Below are 14,260 nucleotides of genomic sequence, written 5' to 3' on the forward strand. Positions count from 1 at the left end.
CCCTCCCCCAACAACAACAATTTGGCATCCATCCAGGGACAAAAGTGCCTTTGTGGGAGCTGTGGGATCCAGCCCCATAGGTCAAGGGGTCCAGGAAGAGTCTTGCCCACTCATGTGACAGATAATAGGCAACTGGACCTTGGTCCTGGCTCTGGACCCTGCAATGACCTGTGAACCGGCTCCAGTCCCTCTTGGCTACAGTCCAGGAGCCCCTGGAAAACACTGTCTTAGTCATCCATGAGCAAGAGAGCCTTTGGGGAAGTCAAAATTTCCAGTGGAAAAATCCTAGCACACCACTGAAACAAAAACATATGAGTTTGGATGCAATGGAGTGGGTAAGAGGAACAATTTGACTACCTGCATCACCCCATCCCCAAGACGGCACTGCTTAGGGCCAAGACAGATCTTCTCAGCCTGTGATTTCTCCAGTGGGGGAAATGAGAGTGTGTGAATGAGCACCTGGATTCCCCATTGTGTGGGACACTCTCAAAGAGGCTCATTTCTCTCACCCATCCAGGGTACTGAGTTGTGAGCTGCATGACTGGGCAGGTGCAGGGGAAGACTGGGAGGGCACCAGATTGGACTCTTGGAGGGCGTCAAAGGGACACAGATTCTCCTGTGTCACAGACTCCATCAAGAAGCTTGCCCATGAGCTGCTGGGGGCACCTTGCCAGCAGATCCCCCCAACTGGCCTATGGGTACCCCCAGTGTTCTGTGTGCTTCATTCCCCCCCCCCACCCCCGGCCTACTGTGGTGGCTCCCTGTGCATGCTCCCACTGGTGGCAGCAAGAGTGAGCTTTGGCAAATGGCTAGTGAGCATGTACAGAAAATCGACCTGAATCTGCGGACCAGGGAGAACCTACAAACTTGAGTTTTAGTGCTACTTCTGTAAAAACAAAAAGGAGGCCATCAGTACTCAGCCTGGTTTGTTGCAAAATCAAGAGAAGGTATACAGGCATATCTTTTTTTTTTAAACATCTTTATTGGAGTGTAATTGCTTTACAATGGTGTGTTAGTTTCTGCTTTATAACAAAGTGAGTCAGCTATACATATACACATATCCCCATATCTCCTCCCTCTTGCGTCTCTCTCCCACCCTCCCTACCCCACCCCTCTAGGTGGACACAAAGCACTGAGCTGATCTCCCTGTGCTATGTGGCTGCTTCCCACTAGCTATTTTATGTTTGGTAGTGTATATATATCTTATTTTATTGTGCATGGCTTTACTGCAATTTGCAGGTTATTGTGTTCTTTATAAATTGAAGGTTTGTGGCAACCCTGTGTTGAGCAAGTCTATTGGTGCCATTTTTCCAACCACATTTGCTCACTTTGTGTCTCTGTGTCACATTTTGGTAATTCTCACAATATTTCAAACTTTTTCATTATAATTATATTTGTCATGGTGATCTATGATCAGTGATCTTTGATGTTACTATTGTAATTGTTTTGGGGTGCCACAAACTGTGCCCATATAAGATAGTGAACTTAATCGATTGTTGAAACGACAACAAAGGATTTAGAATATTACATATATTACATAGACTTAGTTGATAAAGCAGCGGCAGGGTTTGAGAGGATTGATTCCAATTTTAGAAAAAGTTCTATTGTGGGTAAAATGCTGTCAAACAGCATTGTGTGCTACAGAGAATCATTTGTAAAAGCAGGAATTGATGTGGCAAACTTCATTCCTGTCTTATTTTAGGAAATCGCCACAGTCACCCCACACTTCAGCAACCACCTGCCTGACGAGTCAGCAGCCATTAACATCGAGACAAGACCCTCCACCAGCAAAAAAAATTGCAACTTGCTGAAGCCTCAGATGATGGTTAGTATTTTTTGGCAACAAAGTTTTTTTAAATTAAGATATGTACATTTTTTAGACATAATGCTATTGGACACTTACTAGACTACAGTATAGTGTAGACATAACTTTTATATGCATTGGGAAACCAAAAACATCATGTGACTTTATTGCGGTATTCACTTTATTGTGGTGGTTTAGAACTGAATCTGCGATATCTTCAATGTATGCCTATAAATTAGGAATTCTTCCACAAGAGGGAGCAAGAAGCATGGAGCAGGTAGAAAGCCTCAGAATAACTAGCAGGGCTGGTGGAAGGTATTTCTTTCTCAAAGGAGGTTAATAAAGACTAAAGGAAGAGACTGTTACTTCAAATGAGAAGATGGCAACACAAAACTTCAAGGACATGAAAAAAATCTAGGGAACAGGACATCACCAAAGGATTATAATTATTTTCCAGTAACTGATCTCAAAGGCATGAAAATCTGTACTTTACATGATAAAGATTTCAAAATAGTTGTTTTAAGGAAACTTAATGAGCTATAAGAAAATACAGTTCAAAAAAATCAGGAAAACAATACATAAAATGAAAAGTTTAACAAAGAGACAGAAATCATAAAGAAGTGAATAAAAATTCTGGAGCTGAAGAATACAAGGAATGAAATGAAAAATGAAATGGAGAGCATCAACATCAGAATGGATCAAGCCAAAGGAAAAATCTATGAGTTAGAAGATAGGAACTTTGAAGGTATCCAGTCAGAGAACAAAGGAAAAAGAATGAAAAAGAATGAAGGAAGCCTATGTGATTTATGGGATACCATGAAAAAAATACTTTGTGAATTATTGGCGTTCCAATAGCAAGAGAGGAAGAGAAAGGGGCAGAAAGCTTATTTAAGGAAATAACAGCCTAGAACTTCTCAAATTTGGACAGAGATTTGGATATCCAAGTTTATGGATTTCATAGGTCACCAAACAAACTCAGCTTTAAGAAATTCTCTTCAAGACACATTATACTAAAACTGTTAAAATTTAAAGACAAAGGGAGAATCTTAAAAGCAGTAAGAGAAAAGAAGCTTGGAAATTACAAGGGAACCCCCATAAGGCTACCAGTGGATTTCTCAGTGTAAACCTTACATCAGAAGAGAGTGGGATGATATGTTCAAAGTGCTAAGAGAAAAAACACTGCCAACCAAGAATACTGTATCTGGCAAAGTTATATTTTAGAAATGAAGGAGAGATAATGACTTTCCCAGAAAAGCAAAAACTGAGAGAGTTCAGCACTACTAAAAATACCTTACAAGAAATGCTGAAAGGCGTTCTTCCAGCAGAAATGTAAGGATGCTAATTAGTAACCTAAAAAATATACAACACACTCTTAAATGATATAAAAAATAAACTCAAAATAGATTAAAGACTTAAATGTAAGACCTGAAACCAAAAATCCTAGAAGAAAACAAAGGCAATAAGCTCTTTGACGTCAGTTTTAGCAATTTTTTTTTTTTTTTTGCATGTCTCCCCAGGAAAGTGTAAGAACAGCAAAAATAAACAAGTGGGACTACATCAAGCTAAAAAGCTTTTGCACAGTGAAGGAAACCATCAATAAAATGAAAAGGCAGCTGACTGAATGGGAGAAGATACTTGCAAATGATGTATCTGGTAAGGGGTTGATATCCAAAATATATAAAGAGCTCAGACAGCTCAATATCTAAAAAAGAAACAACCTGATTAAAAAATGGGCAGAGGAGCTGAAGAGATATTTTTCCAAAGAAGACATACAGATGGTTAACAAACACATAAAAAGATGCTCAACATTACTAATCATCAGGGAAATGCAAATCAAAACCGCAGTGAGAACTCCCAACAAAAAAAAAGTCCAGGACTAGATTGCTTCATGGGTGAATTCTACCAAACATTTAAAAAAGAGTTAACATCTATCCTTCTCAAATTATTCCAAAAACTTGCAGAGGAAGGAATGCTTCCAGACTTATTTTACAAGACCAGCATCACCCAGATACCAAAACTAGACAAAGACACTATAAAAGAATAAAATTACAGGTCAATATCACTGACGGTCATAGATGCAAAAATTCTCAACAAAATACTAGCAAACTGAAGTTGACCATACATTAAAAGGATCATAAACCATGATCAAGTGGGGTTTATCCCAGAGATGCAAGGATGGTTTAATATCTGCAAATCAATAAATATGATACACCACATTAACAAACTGAAGAATAAAACCTTATGATTATCTCAATAGATGCAGAAAAAGCTTCTGACAAAATTCAACATCCATTTATGATAAAAACTTTGAACAAAGTGGGTATAGAGAGAACATACCTCAACATAATAAAGGCCATATCTGACAAACCCACAGCTAACATCATACTCAAAGGTGAAAATCTGAAAGCATTTCTTCTAAAATCAGGAACAAGGCAAAGATTCCACTCTAGCCGCTTTTATTCAACATAGTATTGGAAGTCCTAGTCACAGCGATCAGATGAGAAAAAGAAAGAAAGGGCATCCAAATTGGAAAGGAATAAATAAAACTGTCACTGCTTGCAGATGACATGATACTATACATAGAAAATCCTAAAGATGCCATCACAAAGATATTAGAACTCATCAAGGTATTCAGTAAAGTTGTAAGATATGAAATTAATATACAGAAATCTGTTGCATTTCTATGCATTAACAACACTATCAGAAAGAGAAATTAAGAGAACAATCCCATTTACAATTGCATCAAGAAGAATAAGATACCTAGTAATAAATCTAACCAAGGAGATAAAAGGCCTATACTCAAAAAAACTGTAAGACACTGATGAAAGAAATTGAAGATGACACAAACAAATGGAAAGATAACCCATGCTCCTGGATTGGAAGAATTAATATTGTTAAAATTACCATACTACCCAAGGCAATCTACAGATTCAGTGTAATCCCTATCAAAATACCAGTGGCACATTTCACAGAATTAGAACAAACAATTCTAAAATTTATATGGAAACATGAAAGGCCCTGAACAGACAAATATATCTTGAGGAAGAACAAAGCTGGAGGTATCACCCTCCTTGATTTCAAACCATACTACAAAGCTACAGTAATAGTAAGGAAACTATCAACAAAATGAAAAGGCAACCTATGGAATGGGAGAAGATACTAGCAAATGATGTATTTGATATGTATCTGAAATATATAAAAAACTCAACATCAAAAAAACAGACAATACAATTTTAAAAATGGGCAGAGGATCTGAATAAACATTTTTCCAAAGAAGACATGCAGATGGCCAACAAACACATTTGGTGCAGCCGCTATGGGAAACTGTATGGAGAGTCCTCAAAAAATTCATACCATACAATATGCCTGCTACCATACAATCCAGCAATTCTACTCCTGGGTATTTATCTGCAGAAAATGAAAACACTAATTAAAAAAATTATATAAACTTCTGTGTTCATTATGGCATTATTTACAACAGCCTAGACATGGAAGCAACCTAAACTCTCACTGATAGATGAATGGAAAAAGAAGATGTGGTATATATATATCCATATGTCTATTAATGAGCAATATTCATATATAGGTGTATACCTATCTATATATACTCTGCCATAAAAAAGAATGAAATCTTGCCATTTGTGACAACATGGTTGGACCTAGAGGGTATTATGCTAAGTGAAGTAAGACAAAGACAAATACCATATAATTTCACTCATATGTAGAATTTAAAAAACAACACAAATGAACAAACAAAGCAAAACAAAAAAGACTCATAGAGGGAGTTCCCTGGTAGCCTAGTGGTTAGGATTCTGGGCTTTCACTGCTATGGCCCGGGTGCAATCCCTGGTTGGGGAACCGAGATGCTGCAAGCCATGTGGCATAGCCAAAAAAAAAAAAAGGCTCATAGATACAGAGAACAAACTGATGGCTGCCAGAGGGAAGCGGGTGGGGAAGAGGAGTGAAGTAAGTGAAGGAGATTAATAGGTACAAACTTCCAGCTAGAAAATAAATAAATCATAGGGATATAATATACAACATAGAGAATATAGTCAATAATATTATAATAACTCTGTATGGTGACAGATGGTAACTAGACTTATCATGGTAATAATCATTTAAACATCAAATCACTATGTTGTACACCTGAAACTAACATAATATTGTATGTCAATTATAATTCAATAAAAAAAAGAAAGTATAGAATATACTGGTAAAGGTAAGTTTATAGTTAAATTCAGAATACTCTAATACCTGTAATATGATGGTGTGTTAGCCACTTAAGTGTAGTGTAAAAGTTAAAGAACAAGAGTATTAAAAATAACTATAGGTACCTTAATTTGTTAACAAATACACAATACAAAAAGAGGTAATTGTGACATCAAAAACAAAAAAGGGGGAGGAGTAAAAGGGTGGAGCTTTTACATGTGATTGGAGTTAAGTTGCTATCAACTTAAAATGGACTGTTTTAGCTATAAGATGTTTTATGTAAGCCTCATGGTAACCCCAAAAGCAAAAACCTTTAGTAGATTCACAAAAAATAAAGAGAGGGGAATCAGAGTATACCACCATGGAAAATCACCAATTCACAAAGTTAGGCAGAAAGAGAGGAAAAAGGGAACAATGGAACTACAAAACATCCAGAAAGCAATTAATAAGATGACATTAGTATGTCCTTAATTGTCAATAATTACTCTAAATGTAAATGGATTGAATTCAACAATCAAAAGGCAGAGGGGCTGGATAGATTAAAAAACAAGACCCAACTATATGCTGCCTATAAGAGACTCACTTCAGCCTTAAGGACACACATAGGCTCAAAGTGAAGAGATGGAAAAAAAATGTTTCATGCAAGTGGAAAAGAAAAGAGAGCAGGGGTATATTATACTTATATCAGACAAAATAGACTTTAAACCAAAAAGGGTAACAAGAGACAAACACAGCCTCATTCACAGCCAGCAATCCATGCCGCACAGTTCTCTCAGTTGGGAACCTCAGTGAGATCTGTGTTCAGGCCACAATTTCCATGACAACAGGTAAGGACAACAGCAGAATGGCCAGAATTGCAGCCTCGTCAATCAACTTTATTTTTCTGAAAACCTTATGAAGAATATCTCATGGAAGTATTCCTGGCTCTCGTACTTCAGCCATCGGAAAGTTAAGAGTACCCCCAAACTCTTCTGTTTGACCAAAGAGTGGTGTATAGAAATGGCTGCTCCTTTGAGGTTGGCTTTCTACCACATGTGGATGACATGGATCAATCTGCCTTTGGGACTGGGAGAGTTTCCCAGCTTCACCTGGAGCTTGACTCATCTTGTTGCCTTCTGTTGCCCTTTCTGTGGCATGTTTTCCGTTCTGCTAGATTGCCCTTCAGTGACTGAAAGACGGCCAGTCACCACTTAGGCCTGTTCAGTCATGTAAGTCTTAGTACTAAGTGGGAGCCCCATATGTCTTGATGTCTCTCCCCAAGTTCTGCACTCAACACTTGCCTTTGTCTTAGGAAATTCAGAATTTTGAGTTCCTCTGAGTTATGAAATAAGATGTCTCATTAATAACCAGCTTTCCTGTCCTTGCTTTGCTGTCAGGAGAGAACTGGATAGTAAAACCTATGATTTATTTGGACTGGCTCCATTAAGAACTGACAGAGTGATGACTTAATTCCAGTAATGCTTTATTCTTACTCTGCATTTTGACAATTCCCTCTAGCTGTTCCTCTGCTGGAAGTGACTCTTAGTCACTAATTCTAAACTCACTCCAAGAGTATAAAACAGTACACATCACCTAAAATTTCAGTGGAGTAACCTTTGTCACTATAAAATTTTGTAAGCCTTTCAAAGTCTTTCTCAAATTATTATCAGAAGATTGAAAAGTCCAGACAATTTACAGGTTCTCTTTTTGACTGACTGACTTGCCCTTACAGGTGTTTCAAAAGGACCCTGCAGTTGTACAATGATGAATGTGTTGGTTAGTTCATTCATCATGGGTTTATTGGGTGTCTGTTCTCTGTCATGCTCTGTTGTAGGTGTTGGTAATTGTTCAGTGAATAAAACAGAAACCTGCCCTCATTTAGTGATGGAAGATAGACAAAAAACAGAGGAAATGAAGTAATTGGTTATCTGAGCGTGAGAAGAGCTCATGAGAAGGAGAGAATTGAATTGGGGAAGGAGATGTAGCTTGCTGGTTTGATGGAGACAAGTAGGGAAAGCATTTCAGTTTTAAATAGTGTTGTCTGGAAAGGCCTCACTGAGAAAGTGACATTAGAGCAAAGGTTTAAAGGAGAGAAAGGAGTGAGCCATCTGTATAATGGGGGCAAAATTTGTCCCAGGCAGAGGGACCAGTGAGGACAGGGGTCCTGAGGTAGGAAGTGTCTATTATATTCCAAACCAGGCTGATGATAACAGCACACAGACACAGTGCTTCCTGCATGTCCCACACTGTTCTGAAGGCTTTGTATCCATTATCTCATTCAGTCTTCCATATTTCCCCAGTCCCGATTTATAGATGAAGAAACTGAGGCACAAACAGCTTAAATAACTTGCCCAAGATTACTCAGCTAGAAAGTGGTGGAACCCAGGCAGTCTGGCTCCAGAGTCTGTGTGCTCAACCACTGCGCTTTGCTGCCTGGTGTTTAATCATTTGGAGATGCAGAGGGCACTGCTCATCACACTGCACTGTGCCCCTTTGCTTTCAGGAGGAAATACTTTACTGATCTTAATATTGGCATTAGTTGTGCTTGTCTTGAGCCACTGGTTTATTTCAATCTACCGAACACTGTGATCTGTGATGATTACTGATCATGATTTTATGTCGGCCATTGAATACTTACCACTCATTTCTTTTTCTTTCGTACTTCATGTTGTTATATTTTGTCTGTCATTGTAAACTCCCTTATATCCCTTTAGATATAGGGAATGATGAATGAATAGAAGTACATTTAAAAAGAAGACTCAGAGTCCTTAGAAGTTTGGAACTAGGTGGCTCTGGGAAGAGCCACCCTCCAGCTTGGCCTTGTGCGACTAGGATTCCCATTTCTCCATTCTCCTGGCTATGGCCCTTCTCCTTTTGCTCATACTCGGGGCTCCCGCAGGAACTGACAGAAAGGGACAGAAGCAGGCTTCTCTTTGAAACTCCAGCCTGACTACTACAGTTCATGTGGCAGTTAAGAGCATGGACTGAGATGGGACAAACAATTCATACCCTGACCACCACCTATCTGGGGTCTGAGACCTCACATCTTCATCTGTAAAATGAAGGTAAAAATCGTGTCTACCTCCTAGAGTTGTGAGGATTAAGTAGGATAATGTTCACAAACAAAGTACACAGCACAGAGCTGATGCATATAAACACTATGGAAATCTTAGCTGTTATTATCTTTAGTTACTCTTCTTTAACAACAAACAGAACAAACTACTGTCTTTAAAAACAAACCACTGTCTTTAAAAACAAACAAAAACCCCTGGGCTTGGTTGAAGTCTGGCTCTCCACATTATCCTGCCAGATGCCCTGTGGGGCTTCTCTGTGGTACTGATCCCTCCCATCTTGGCTCTCAAAATGGATATGGCCTATTGGAAACAGAATAAAACAGGTATGAAGAGTGAATAAAACCAACGAGCACAGCCAGGTTCCAACTTACTAAAAGACTCAGTCACGCTAAAGATAGGGTTTCTCAGAGATGCTGTGAGAGAGAGGACAAGTACCTCTGCTTTGTCAGCCTGTCCTCCTTCCCGCAGCACCTTCTAATTGCTCAAGAATAGTCTAGGCTTCTTACAGAATTGGCATTGACTTTTTAAGGATTACTTCAAGTTATGCAAGAAGAAAATGATCCTGCAAAAGAAGCTCACAAAGTTCAGTTAAATATATTTTAATGAATTGTGTTAAAATGAAAGAAAGGCTTTTTCAAAAAGCTTATATGTTTAATAATTTTTTTTTCGTCCTGTAAGAATGTTGAACCCTGACCTTGGAGTGGAATGGCCCGGTACTGTGGAAAAAACATGTGTGTTGAACCCAACTCTCGGCTCTGCATTTGGAGGCTGTAGGAAGTTCCATCAAGGCCACCACGTCCTCATCTGTACAATGGGAATAACACCTACCTCACAAGGCTGTTCAGAGGATTAAGTGGCACGGCTCTAGGAACTTTCCTGGCAGGTAACAGATTTTCAATGATGTTCATCTGATTTTTTGAAGCTTTTTCTTCAGTTATTTTACTTTCTGCCACATCATTAAAACTGCTTAATTATTCAGGATTTTTTACATCCAGTTTATGGATTATCAAAGCCCTTTGCTAATAAGTCTGTCTCCTGCTGACTTTTATTTATTTATTTTTAACATCTTTATTGGAGTATAATTGCTTTACAATGGTGTGTTAGTTTCTGCTGTATAACAAAGTGAATGAGCTATACATAAACATATATCCCCATGTCTCCCCGGTCTTGCATCTCCCTCCCATCCTCCCTATCCCACCCCTCTAGGTGGTCACAAGGCACCGAGCTGACCTCCCTGTGCTATGTGGCTGCTTCCCACTAGCTATCTATTTTACATTTGGTAGTGTATATATGTCCATGCCACTCTCTCATTTCGTCCCAGCTTACCCTTCCCCCCTCCCTGTGTCCTCAAGTCAATTCTCTACGTCTGCGTCTTTATTCCTCCTGCTGACTTTTAAAATTGCAATGTAACTGCCTATCAGCCTGTCAATTATGAGAAATAGCAGATGATTCAACATCAATATTGCTGAATGCCTTGGTAAAATGGTTTTATGAAAAAGTTTGAAGCTATAGTTAAAAGGGAGCTTTATTTATTTGTTTATCTATGGACAGACTTTACAAGTTGATAGTTTTCTCATTTTTAAGATTTATTTTTTCTATTTTGTGCAATTATCACCAAAATGTGAAGGTCAGAATAAAATCACTCATTATTCTATTGCCCAGAAATAACCACTATTAACTTTTAATTTTTTTCCTTTTTATATTCATAGTTATTTTTATGACTTTTTCCACCTAAAAGTCTATCATAAGTACTGCTAACATTTGAATTAGTTTCATACTGGTTATACTGTGACCTACATGATCATTTTTCCTAATTTAGACATTAACATTCTTTGAAACTTCTCTGCAAGAAATGTTTGGGTGTAAGCCTTTGTCTGCATTCCTGATTAGTGCCTGAGGATACATTTCTAGAAGCAAAATTATTGGATCAATATCAGGTCAATATTCTGTGTAACATGTCCTGCAAACTTAAAACCTAGTCACTTAAAACTTAAAACAGCAATCATTCATTTGCTTGCAATTTGGGGACAATTTGTCTTTGCTCCACGTGTTAGCTGGCTGGAGTGGCTTGGCTGGGTCTAGAGGATCCACTTCCGAGGTAACTTTCACATGACTGACAAGTTGGTGCTGGCTGTTGGCTGGGGCCTCAGTTCCTCTCCAAGGTGGGTATCTCCACTGGGTTCAGAGAGGGAGGAGGTGGAAGCTGCCAGTCCTCTTAAAGGTTAGGCCTGGAACTGGCACAGAGTCTCTTCCACCATGCGCTCTCCGTCAAAGTAGTCACAGGTCAGATTCCAGAGGCGGGGGAAGTGACAAGGAATTTGTGGCCATATTTAATCTACCATAGTCAAAGAGCATATTGGGGACTTCCCTGGTGAAGCCGTGGTTAAGAATCTGCCTGCCAACGCAGGGGACACGGGTTCCAGCCCTAGTCCGGGAAGATCCCACATGCCACAGAGCAACTAAGCCCGAGCGCCACAACTCCTGAGCCTGTGCTGTAGAGCCGACGTGCCACAACTACTGAAGCCTGCGCACCTAGAGCCCATGCTCGGCAACAAGAGAAGCCACTGCAATGAGAAGCCCGCTCACCGCAGCAAAAGAGTAGCCCCCACTCGCCGCAACTAGAGAAAACCACACACAGCAACAAAGACCCAACGCAGCCAAAAATAAAAAAAAAAAAAATTAAAAAAATTTAAAAAAAAAGAGCATATTGTTGAAGGATCTTTATACACATTACCAAGTCATTTTCCAGAAAGGTGCTGATATGCAGTTCTACCAGCAGTTCATGAGAATGCACACTTACCAACATTAAATATTAAAAAGTTAAAAATCTCTACTTTATTCAACATATGAAATGTGGGATATCATTGTTTTACTTTGAATTTACTTCATTATTCGTGAGCTTCCATATGTTTGATAAAAATTTATATTTCTTCCTTTGTGAACTGTCTGCTCATTTTGGGGGCAATTTGTTTATGTGTTAAAGAAACTTATAGAATTACATGAGTTTATTACTGACATTAAGAATGGGCCATATTTGTTGTAAATATTCCTTTCATTTCTCTGTTAAAAATCAAAAGCCTTTCCCTGTTATTTGAGAAAAAAGTTAGACAAAACTACTTTCTATTAAATTCACATGATTTTTATAAGAGTCTGGCAGCCATACATTGGTCTTAAAATATTGATATATATTATAATAAAATATTTTGGATAAATGTCAGTTTTACTCACCTAACATGTCAAGAGAAACCCAGGAGATAATTTGATTTATTAATTATCTTCATTTTGGAGGGACTGAACCAAAAAAGAGTTTAGATACCTTTACTGGAACAGAAATGGAGGAACAAAATTGTGTCAGTATACCTTAATTTTCTCTTTATCCCTTTAGCTCTCTGGTAGGCAAACCCATTAACCTCTCTGAGCCTCAACTTTCTTAACTGTAAAATGCAGATAATAGCAGGTATGCTCTGAGGCTTAGAGAAGATGTTTTTAAGGGGCCTAGCACAGGCAGGGGCCTGGTCTGTGGTGGGCACCATCAATTGTTTGCCTCTTATGTTCTGCCTTGTGAATCAAGAAAGACTTTACTAGGCCTGAATGTCAGAGTGAGTTCTCTGAATGGCTTTCCAGGCCAGGACTTGGATTGTGTGGATGACATCATTCAGCTCACCTCTGTCCATTAGTCATGGGTAGGTGTTACTACACAGTGCATTGCACTGTGGTGCAAATCAGGTGCTTTGTTCCAAATAGCACATTACGATTGTCAGGCCACAGCTGGAGCAAATGTCTGTGTTGTCATATGGTATACTCCTTGAGACTGACCCTTGGAGGAGCTTCTCAGAGCAATCTGGTGTCCAATCTTAACACTCTGAGAGTTCCATGCCAGTATTATGACTAATAATACCTTTTACTTGTATGGCACTAGATAGTTTTCACAGGACTTTCATGTGTTTTGTCTCCTTTGATCTTCATAGCCATCCTGGGAGGCCTGCAGGTCAAGGAATATTATTTCCCTTATATGCGTACGAAAGTCAAGGCTTGGAGGCATTATGACTTGCCCAAAGTTACAAAGCTAGTAGGTGCCAGACCCAGTACCAGAGGGCTCCCACAGGCCCCATCCAGAATTTTTCTATTGGATCATATGCTGCCTAACTCCACCACCAAGGACATTACAGCAGGTGACTCTAGGGTGAGGAGATGTATAGGATGGATTTTTTTTTTCTGTCTTCCATTAAAATGGGTGGGTGAGTGTAGTGGTCAGTATGGACTCTGGAGTCATTATCTACATTTGGATCCTGGTTCCATCTCTTGTTAGCTGTGTGTCCTTGAGGAAATTATTTAACCTCTCTGTACCTCAGTTTCTTCATATATACAATGAGAATACTGGTACCTAACTTATTAGACTGTTGGGGGTTTAAATGAGACCATCTATGAGAAACACTAGCACAATGCCTGGCATCTAAGTAAACACTAACTAAAGCCCCTGTTCTTACTTGGTGTGATCTGAGAAACTGAAAGCTTACTTCCCTTTAAAACGTCTGCACTGCAAGCCTTCCGCGGAGCCTTGGACTTCAGGCACTGGTTTCAGGAAGCCTCTGTTTGTAAGAGAGCCATCGTCCCTGGGAGAGGCAGCTGTCCGCACTATACTGCACTGCACTGAGTGTCCTCCACCACTTATCACAGTTTATCAGATTGGCCCTGAGGGGCTGGAGCACAGGACAGGTAAACATTGATTGTTTTAAAAAAAAAAAAAAAAACCACCCATTTACCACAGTTAACATTTTGGTGTATTCCTTGCCCACTTTATACAACCTTTAAAAATTTTGAATTGAAGGAAAGTAGAATATGCTACCCCCAAATATGCCATTTTGTTGTATCAATTACTTTGGATTAAAGTTACCTAAGAAACAGCTGGTGCAAGAACACTCTGACCCTCCTTTGTACCCCTGAAAGCAGCAAATAAATATCCTATGTGAAAGGAACCCTCCTGGTACCAGGAGGCTAGAAGGCATCCTTATCACCAGAGACAGGGAATTTAGGACTGAGACGGCTATATAAACAAACCTTGTTACTTCTTCACTAATTTACTACTCCAGGCTCAAACTCCTTTGTCTTGTCAATTCTTTACAAATTTATTGTTTCCTTGTCAAGCAGGTATAAAAGCTGCCTGCTTTGGTCACTTCTTTGAGTCTTACATATT

At 39.1% G+C, this 14,260-nt stretch overlaps 1 protein-coding gene across 1 annotated transcript in view; it reads left to right on the forward strand.

Annotated features, from left to right (window-relative positions):
- Positions 1-11,725, forward strand: part of NMD3 (NMD3 ribosome export adaptor) — a 77,009-nt gene extending 65,284 nt beyond the window's left edge. The window contains exons 17-18 of the transcript XR_004349730.1: positions 1,703-1,825; positions 9,745-11,725. The gene's annotated coding sequence lies outside the window, so the exon portion shown is untranslated. The remainder of the gene's footprint in view (positions 1-1,702; positions 1,826-9,744) is intronic.
- The last annotated feature ends 2,535 nt before the right edge of the window (positions 11,726-14,260 follow it).

The sequence above is a fragment of the Phocoena sinus genome, chromosome 4 (genome assembly GCF_008692025.1).
Source record: "Phocoena sinus isolate mPhoSin1 chromosome 4, mPhoSin1.pri, whole genome shotgun sequence".
Classification (NCBI taxonomy): Eukaryota; Metazoa; Chordata; class Mammalia; order Artiodactyla; family Phocoenidae; genus Phocoena; species Phocoena sinus.